Raw genomic sequence first — 7,546 nt, forward strand, 5'->3', positions numbered from 1 at the left:
TAAATAGGTTAGGGATAGAGAATGTGAAAGCCCTCAGGCCATAGCAGTGCTGCATGTTCATTTAGCAAAGCAGCAATTGATTTTGGTTTAAAAAAATGTATCAATCATCATAGTAAATTAATTTGAGTTATATTTGTTTTAAATTTTTTTTCAATTTTGCATGAAAATAATGTATCTGTTTGTTTTGGTGTACAGTAATACAAGAGCTAAAAGCCTAATAAACTTATAGCTGGGTTTACATTTGTGCATCCTTAAATAAAATACTAGAAAGGATTAAGTCCTACATGCAACATGGCAGTGTCCTGGATTGAATCCTGGAACAGAAAGATGACGTTAGTGGAAAAACTGGTAAAATGTGAATGAAATCTGTAGTTTACTAAATAAGAACTGCGCTAGCGTTAATGTCTTCAGTTCAGTTCAGTTCAGTCACACAGTCATGTCTGACTCTTTGCGACCCCATGGACCACAACACGCCAGGCCTCCCTGTCCATCACCAACTCCCGGAATTTACTCAAACTCATGTCCATCAAGTCGGGGATGCCATCTAATCATCTCATCCTCTGTCACCTTCTCCTCCTGACCTCAGTCTTTCCCAGCATCAGGGTCTTTTCCAGTGAGTCAGCTCTTCACATCAGGTGGCCAAAGTCCTGGAGTTTCAGCTTCAACATCAGTCCTTCCAATGAACACTCAGGACTGATCTCCTTTAGGAGAGACTGGTTGGACCTCCTTGCCATCCAAGGGACTCTCAAAAGTCTTCTCCAACACCACTGTTCAAAAGCATCAATTCTTCAGCGCTCAGCTTTCTTTATAGTCCAACTCTCACATCCATACATGACTACGGGAGAACCATAACCTTGACTAGACAGACCTTTGTTGGCAAAGTAATGTCTCTGTTTTTTAATATACTGTCTAGGTTGATCATAACTTTCCTTCCAAGGAGTATGCATCTTTTAATTTCATGGCGGCAGTCACCACCTGCAGTGATTTTGGAGCCCCCCAAAATAAAGTCAGCCACTGTTTCCCCATCTATTTGCCATGAAGTGATGGGACCAGATGCCATGGTCTTAGTTTTCTGAATGTTGAGCTTTAAGCCAACGTTTTCACTCTCCTCTTTCACTTTCATCAAGAGGCTCTTTAGTTCTTCTTCACTTCTGCCATAAGAGTGGTGTCATCTGCATATCTGAGGTTATTGATATTTCTCCCGGCAATCTTGATTACAGCTTGTGCTTCATCCAGTCCAGTGTTTCTCATGATGTACTCTGCATATAAGTTGAATAAGCAGGGTGACAATATATAGCCTTGACGTACTCCTTTCCCAATTTGGAACCAGTCTGTTGTTCTATGTCCGCTTCTAACTGTTGCTTCCTGACCTGCATATAGGTTTCTCAAGAGGCAGGTCAAGTGGTCTGGTATTCCTATCTCTTTCAGAATTTTCCACAGTTTATTGTGATCCACACAGTCAAAGGCTTTGGCATAGTCAATAAAGCAGAATTAGATCTTTTTCTGGAACTCTCTTGCTCTTTCGATGATCCAGTGGATGTTGGCATCTGATCTCTGGTTCCTCTGCCTTTTCTAAAACCAGCTTGAACATCTGGAAGTTCTCGGTTCACGTATTGCTGAAGCCTGGCTTGGAGATTCTTGAGCATTACTTAGCTAGCGTATGAGTTGAGTGCAATTATGTGGTAGTTTGAGCATTCTTTGGCATTTCCTTTCTTTGGGATTGGAATGAAAACTGACCTTTTCTAGTCCTGTGACCACTGCCGAGTTTTCCAAATTTGCTGGCATATTGAGTGCAGCACTTTCACAGCATCATCTTTTAGAGTTTGAAATAGCTCAACTGGAATTCCATCACTTCCACTAGCTTTGTTCATGGTGATGCTTCCTAAGGTCCACTTGACTTAACATTCCAGGATGTCTGGTTCTAGGTGAGTGATCACACCGTAGTGTGATCTGGGTCGTGAAGATCGTTTTTGTATAGTTCTTTTGAGTGTTCTCTTAATATCTTCTGCTTCTGTTAGGTCCATACCATTTCTGTCCTTTATTGAACCCATCTTTGCATGAAATGTTCCCTCAATATCTCTAATTTTCTTGAAGAGATCTCTAGTTTTTCCCATTCTCTTATTTTTCCTCTATTTCTTTGCCTTGATCACTGAGAAAGGCTTTCTTATCTCTCCTTGCTGTTCTTTGTAACTCTGCATTCAAATGAGTATATCTTTCCTTCTCTTCTTTGCTTTTCGCTTCTCTTCTTTTCACAGCTATTTGTAAGGCCTCCTCAGACAGCCTTTTTGCTTTTTCACATTTTGTGTGTGGGGGGGTGGGGGTGGTCTTGATCCCTGTCTCCTGTACAATGTCACGAACCTCCGTCCATAGTTCATCAGGGACTCTGTCTATCAGATCTAGTCCCTTAAATCTATTTCTCACTTCCACTGTGTAATCATAAGGGATTGATTTAGGTCATACCTGAACATTCTAGTGGTTTTCCCCACTTTCTTCAATTTAAGTCTGAATTTGGCAATAAGGAGTTCATCATCTGAGCCACAGTCAGCTCCTGGTCTTGTTTTTGCTGACTATATAGAGCTTCTCCATCTTTGGCTGCGAAGAATATAATCAGTCTGATTTCGGTGTTGGCCATCTGGTGATGTCCCTGTGTAGAGTCTTCTCTTGTGTTGTTGGAAGAGGGTGTTTGCTATGACTAGTGTGTTCTCTTGGCAAAACTCTAGCCTTTGCCCTGCTTCATTCTGTACTCCAAGGCCAAATTTGTCTGTTACTCCAGGTGTTTCTTGACTTCCTACTTTTGCATTCCAGTCCCCTATAATGAAAAGGATATCTTTTTTGGGTGTTCTCAAATGTCTTGTAGGTCTTCATAGAAATGTTTAACTCCAGCTTCTTCAGCGTGACTGGTCAGGGCATAGACTTGGATTACCGTGATATTGAATGGTTTGTCTTGGAAACAAACAGAGATCATTCTCTCGTTTTTGAGATTGCATCCAAATACTGTGTTTCGGACTCTTTTGTTGACTATGATGGCTACTCCATTTCTTCTAAGGGATTCCTGCCCACAGTAGTAGATAAAATGGTCATCTAAGTTAAATTCACCTAAAATTACTTCAGAGTAAAAGTTTTTTGTTTGCTTGCCTGCTAGTCTTTTAAGAATCGGCCGATATTGAGAGTCCTCCTGCTAGGTCCGTAGAACTTCACCGTTTCTTCTGGAGCCCGCTTCCTCGTTTTCTCTCCATGAGCATTACAGGAGGCTTGTGTATAGATTTCCCAACTATCCACCAGGACCAGAACTCTTTTTTTAAAAAAATCATTTTTATTGATTTATTGATTTGTGGCTGGGCTGGGTCTTTGCTGCTGTGTGAGCTTTTCTCTAGTTGCGTTGAGCAGGGGCGAGTCTCTAGTTGTGGTGTGCAGGCTTTTTTTTCTTCATTGATTCTTCTTGTGGAACACAGGCTCTAGGGTGCAAGGGCTTCAGTAGTTGCAACCCACGAGCTTAGTTGCTCCAAGGTGTGCAGGATCTTCCCCATCAGGGGTTGAACCCGAGTCTCCCACACTGGCAGGTGGATTCTTTACCACTGGGCTACCAGGGAGGCCCAAGAACCAGAACTCTTAAAGCCTCTCACCCCTGGCCTCCCTGCTGTCACTCCTGCCCGGACTCTTAGCCCTGAGAACAACCTTTTAGAAACACCACATCAGATGATTCCCTTCTTCGTAGAACCCAGTGCACTCACATTTAAATCCCAGCTTCTCCCTGATGCCGATGTGATCCCCCACCGCCTGTCTTCAGCCTACCTCTTTCTCCCCAATGACTTGGCCACATTATTTACTTGCTTTTCTGACCTCAGGGTTTTTGCACTTGCTGTTCTCTCTGTCCAGAATGCTCTGACCTTAGCATTTTGCCACTTTGCACCATCTGGATCTCATTTGAAATGTCCCTTCCCACTCCCGGATACCTTCTCTGACCCCCAGCAGTCCCACCCCCACCTGGCTGCCTCCATCACATTTATGTGCTTTGTTGTCTCTTGTATATATTACCTGGAATGACTTTGGCTCTCAGACACTGATGAAAGTTTTTTTATCCCCTGATTCCTCCATGCTCAGTAGCATGGAAGCCCGTTGAGAACAGGAAACTTATCCATCTAACTGCTATACATATATGTAATTACACGCAACACTGAGAATAGAACAAATATAAATTTGTTGAATGAAAGAGGAAGATGTTATTCTAAGTGACTCCCAAAGATAACGCTCTTTCAGGCTCTTGCTGATAGCATGGTCTTCTTCCTGCCTGTCAGACCCCGTTTCAGAATACTGAAGTTCCTAGTGGCTGGCCACACCTTGCCCAGCCCAGGGTGCCAAGCCCACCTATTTCCCTGTTTCTCTAAATCATCTGTCAGGCTTGCCCATAACCTGCACAGGAATTTTCCATACCTTAAAAATATCATCAACAACTGGATTGGTTTTCTGTTGCTAATAGCAAATTGGGATTCCCTGGTGGCTCAGACGGTAAAGCGTCTGCCTGCAATGCCGGAGATGCTGGGTTCAATCCCTGGGTCTGGAAAATCCCCTGGAGAAGGAAATGGCAACCCGCCCAAGTATTCTTGCCTGGGAAATCTCACGAACAGAGGAACCTGGTGGGCTATAGTCCATGGGGTCACAAAGAGTCGGACACGACTGAGTGATTTCACTTTCACTTAATAGCAAATTACCACAAACGTAGTGGCTTAAAGTGAAGTGAAAGTCGCTCAGTCATGTCTGACTTTTTGCGACTCCATGGACTGTAGCCTGCCAGGCTCCTTTCCTTTGTCCATGGAATTCTCTAGGCCAGAAGACTGGAGTGGTAGCCATTCCCTTCTCCAGGGGATGTAGTGGCTTAAAACAGTATCAATATTGACCCACAGCTCTGCATGCCAGAAGACTAGTATGGCATGGCTGGTTCTCTGGCAGAAACCATGGTGTCATCCAGTCTGGCTGGTCTGGAGGCTCTGGGGAGAAAGCGGCTTCCCAGATCATTCTTTCTTTTGGCAGAATTCAGTGTTCTGTAGTTGTAGAACTGAAATCCCTTATTATTTCCTTGCTGGCTGTTAGCCAGGGGCCACTCCTAGCTCCCAGAAGCTGATCACAAGTTCTTCCCCTGTGACCGCCACCCCCCTCTCCCGCCACGAGCAACTCACAGAATAGATGCTTGTAGTCTTTCAAGCCAGCCAGAGTAGGTCTCAGACTTCCCCTCTGCATCCAACAGAGAAGGACTCCTGTGAGTGGGTGAGCCCTATCTTAAGATCAATTGATTAGTAACTTTAATTACATCTGCAAAACCTTTTTGCCATGTGATATGACATAATATCATATTTACAGAGGAGGGAATTATGCAAAGGTGAAGGACATTGGGTCATCTGGGAATTCTGCCTAACCATGTGCAGCTTGTATGGTTGTCACCATCACCATCATCGTCATCACAATCGGCATGGACAGGTTGTCTTGCCCACCCAGAGAAGAAGAGAATCCCTCCTGAGTTTCAGCAAGGATTTGAGAAACTAAATTAAGTACACATGTATTCTGCTATTGGATTGAAATGCCTTTAGGACTTACCTATAAATTTTTGTATACTTTTAATACTTTGCTCTTGATCATGTGTCCTGTAACCATAGTCACTCATATACTCATTCAGCAAATTTCTACTGAGGGATGTCCCTGGTGGTCCAGTGGTTAAGAATCCACCCGCCAGTGCAAGGGACAGGAGTTTGATGCCTGGTCTGGGAAGATTCCACATGGTGCAGGGCAAGTAAAGCCCTGCATGCTACCACAACCACTGAAACCTGCATGCTATAGAGCTCGAGCTCCTCACTCGCCACAACTAGAGGAGACCCACGCACAGCAGTGAAGACCCAGTGCAGCCAAAAAAACATGTAGCTGTTGAGTTACTACTATGTGTTCAGGCATTTGTCAGTATGTCTGCTTCAGGTGGTTGGGTTCTAGAAGGCAGATTGGAAGTGACATTGCACCTATGCAGATGCTTTGCAGATGACATTATTATATGAAAATAAGATACTACCATGTAAGTCTTTCTCTGTGGGCTGCATTGGCACACAGATTCCAGAGTCAATATTATGAGATAACGTTCAAGTTTTCTGGAATGCACACACAGTTTGCACATTGGTGCTGCCCTGCATTTTCACATGGCCTTGTGTTATGCTTTTTGTCCATTTTATATAGCTTGGGCAAGAAAGGGAGAGGAATAGACTTAATATTTTTGCTGTTAAAAAGATTTCCTTTTTAATTATGTTAAATCCACAGATGGACGATGGTGGATTATAGAATGTTTGATCATGGAAATCTGTTCCTTAGGTAAACACATAAACACTCCATGTCTGTTGAATAAATAAATGAACAACTAAATTTAAAAAGTCAAAGTTACATGTTATTAAGAAAACAACTTTCATACATGTTATCGATATAAATTTATTATTGTTTCTGCTAGTTTTTAAATTTTTTGTTTTCATTAGTATTATGTATATGGGCATTTAGCTATCTTAAATCTGAATGAGTTATTATCTACATTATGGACAAACTTAAGTTGAACTTTAGGTTAAGTAAGGCTGTGTTTTGTTTTATTGTCTGCTCTAGGTAGTGGTGGTAGGGGGTAATATAAGTTATCTTATTTCCACAAGATAATATAATCCAACCCTGAAATCTCCCCTCTGATTCTTTCCCTCTTTTTTTCCTCCCTTTATGTTCCATTCATTAGCCGTTTACTGGACCTATTTCCAGACCTCATGCGTATTAGAGATAAAAGATGCGTAGAGCAGAGTCCATGCTGAAAAGGAGTCCAGAGCAGGAGAAATTAAGCCAGGGGAGGTAGCTGCAAGTCAGACTAGAAGACTTCTTATACTTGACCGTGAAGACTCTCGGTAGGACCTGAGAACAAACCAGGTCACAGCAAGCACCCCACATCTTGCCCCAGACTGTGGGATGCTACCTCGCTGCACATTTCCCCCTTCAATCACACACTTACATTTTGTGTAAATAACACCAAATACACATGGGCATGCATTTCCAGTCTATTTAAAGGAGTTTTTTTGGAAAGTTTGATGTATTTGTTGTTGTTTAGTCACTAAGTCATGTCCATCTCTTTTGTAATCCCACAGACTGTAGCCAGCCAGGCTCCTCTGTCCATGGGATTTTTCAGGCAAGAATATTGGAGTCTGTTGCCATTTCCTTCTCCAGGGCATTTTCCCAACCCAGGGATTGAACGCGCCTCCTACATTGGCAGGTGGATTCATTACCACCAAGCCACCTGGAAAACCTGAGTTTCATGTGTAGAATCCTTTGGCTAAGAACAGATGTTTACTGAGAATGAGCACAGGCTGATTATACTACCCCAAAACTGGTGACTTCTGTGCTTGAAGGTTTATCACCATCCCCACCTTTGCAATGGGATCACTGGCTGACGAAACCACAAGCAAATTCATTTCATCTTGAAATACCCTGATCACAGCAGGCCTCATTGAATGTAATTATTTGTTGACTCAGTTGTCAGAATTAAGCA

Source organism: Muntiacus reevesi, chromosome 3, assembly GCF_963930625.1.
Source record: "Muntiacus reevesi chromosome 3, mMunRee1.1, whole genome shotgun sequence".
Lineage (NCBI taxonomy): Eukaryota > Metazoa > Chordata > Mammalia > Artiodactyla > Cervidae > Muntiacus > Muntiacus reevesi.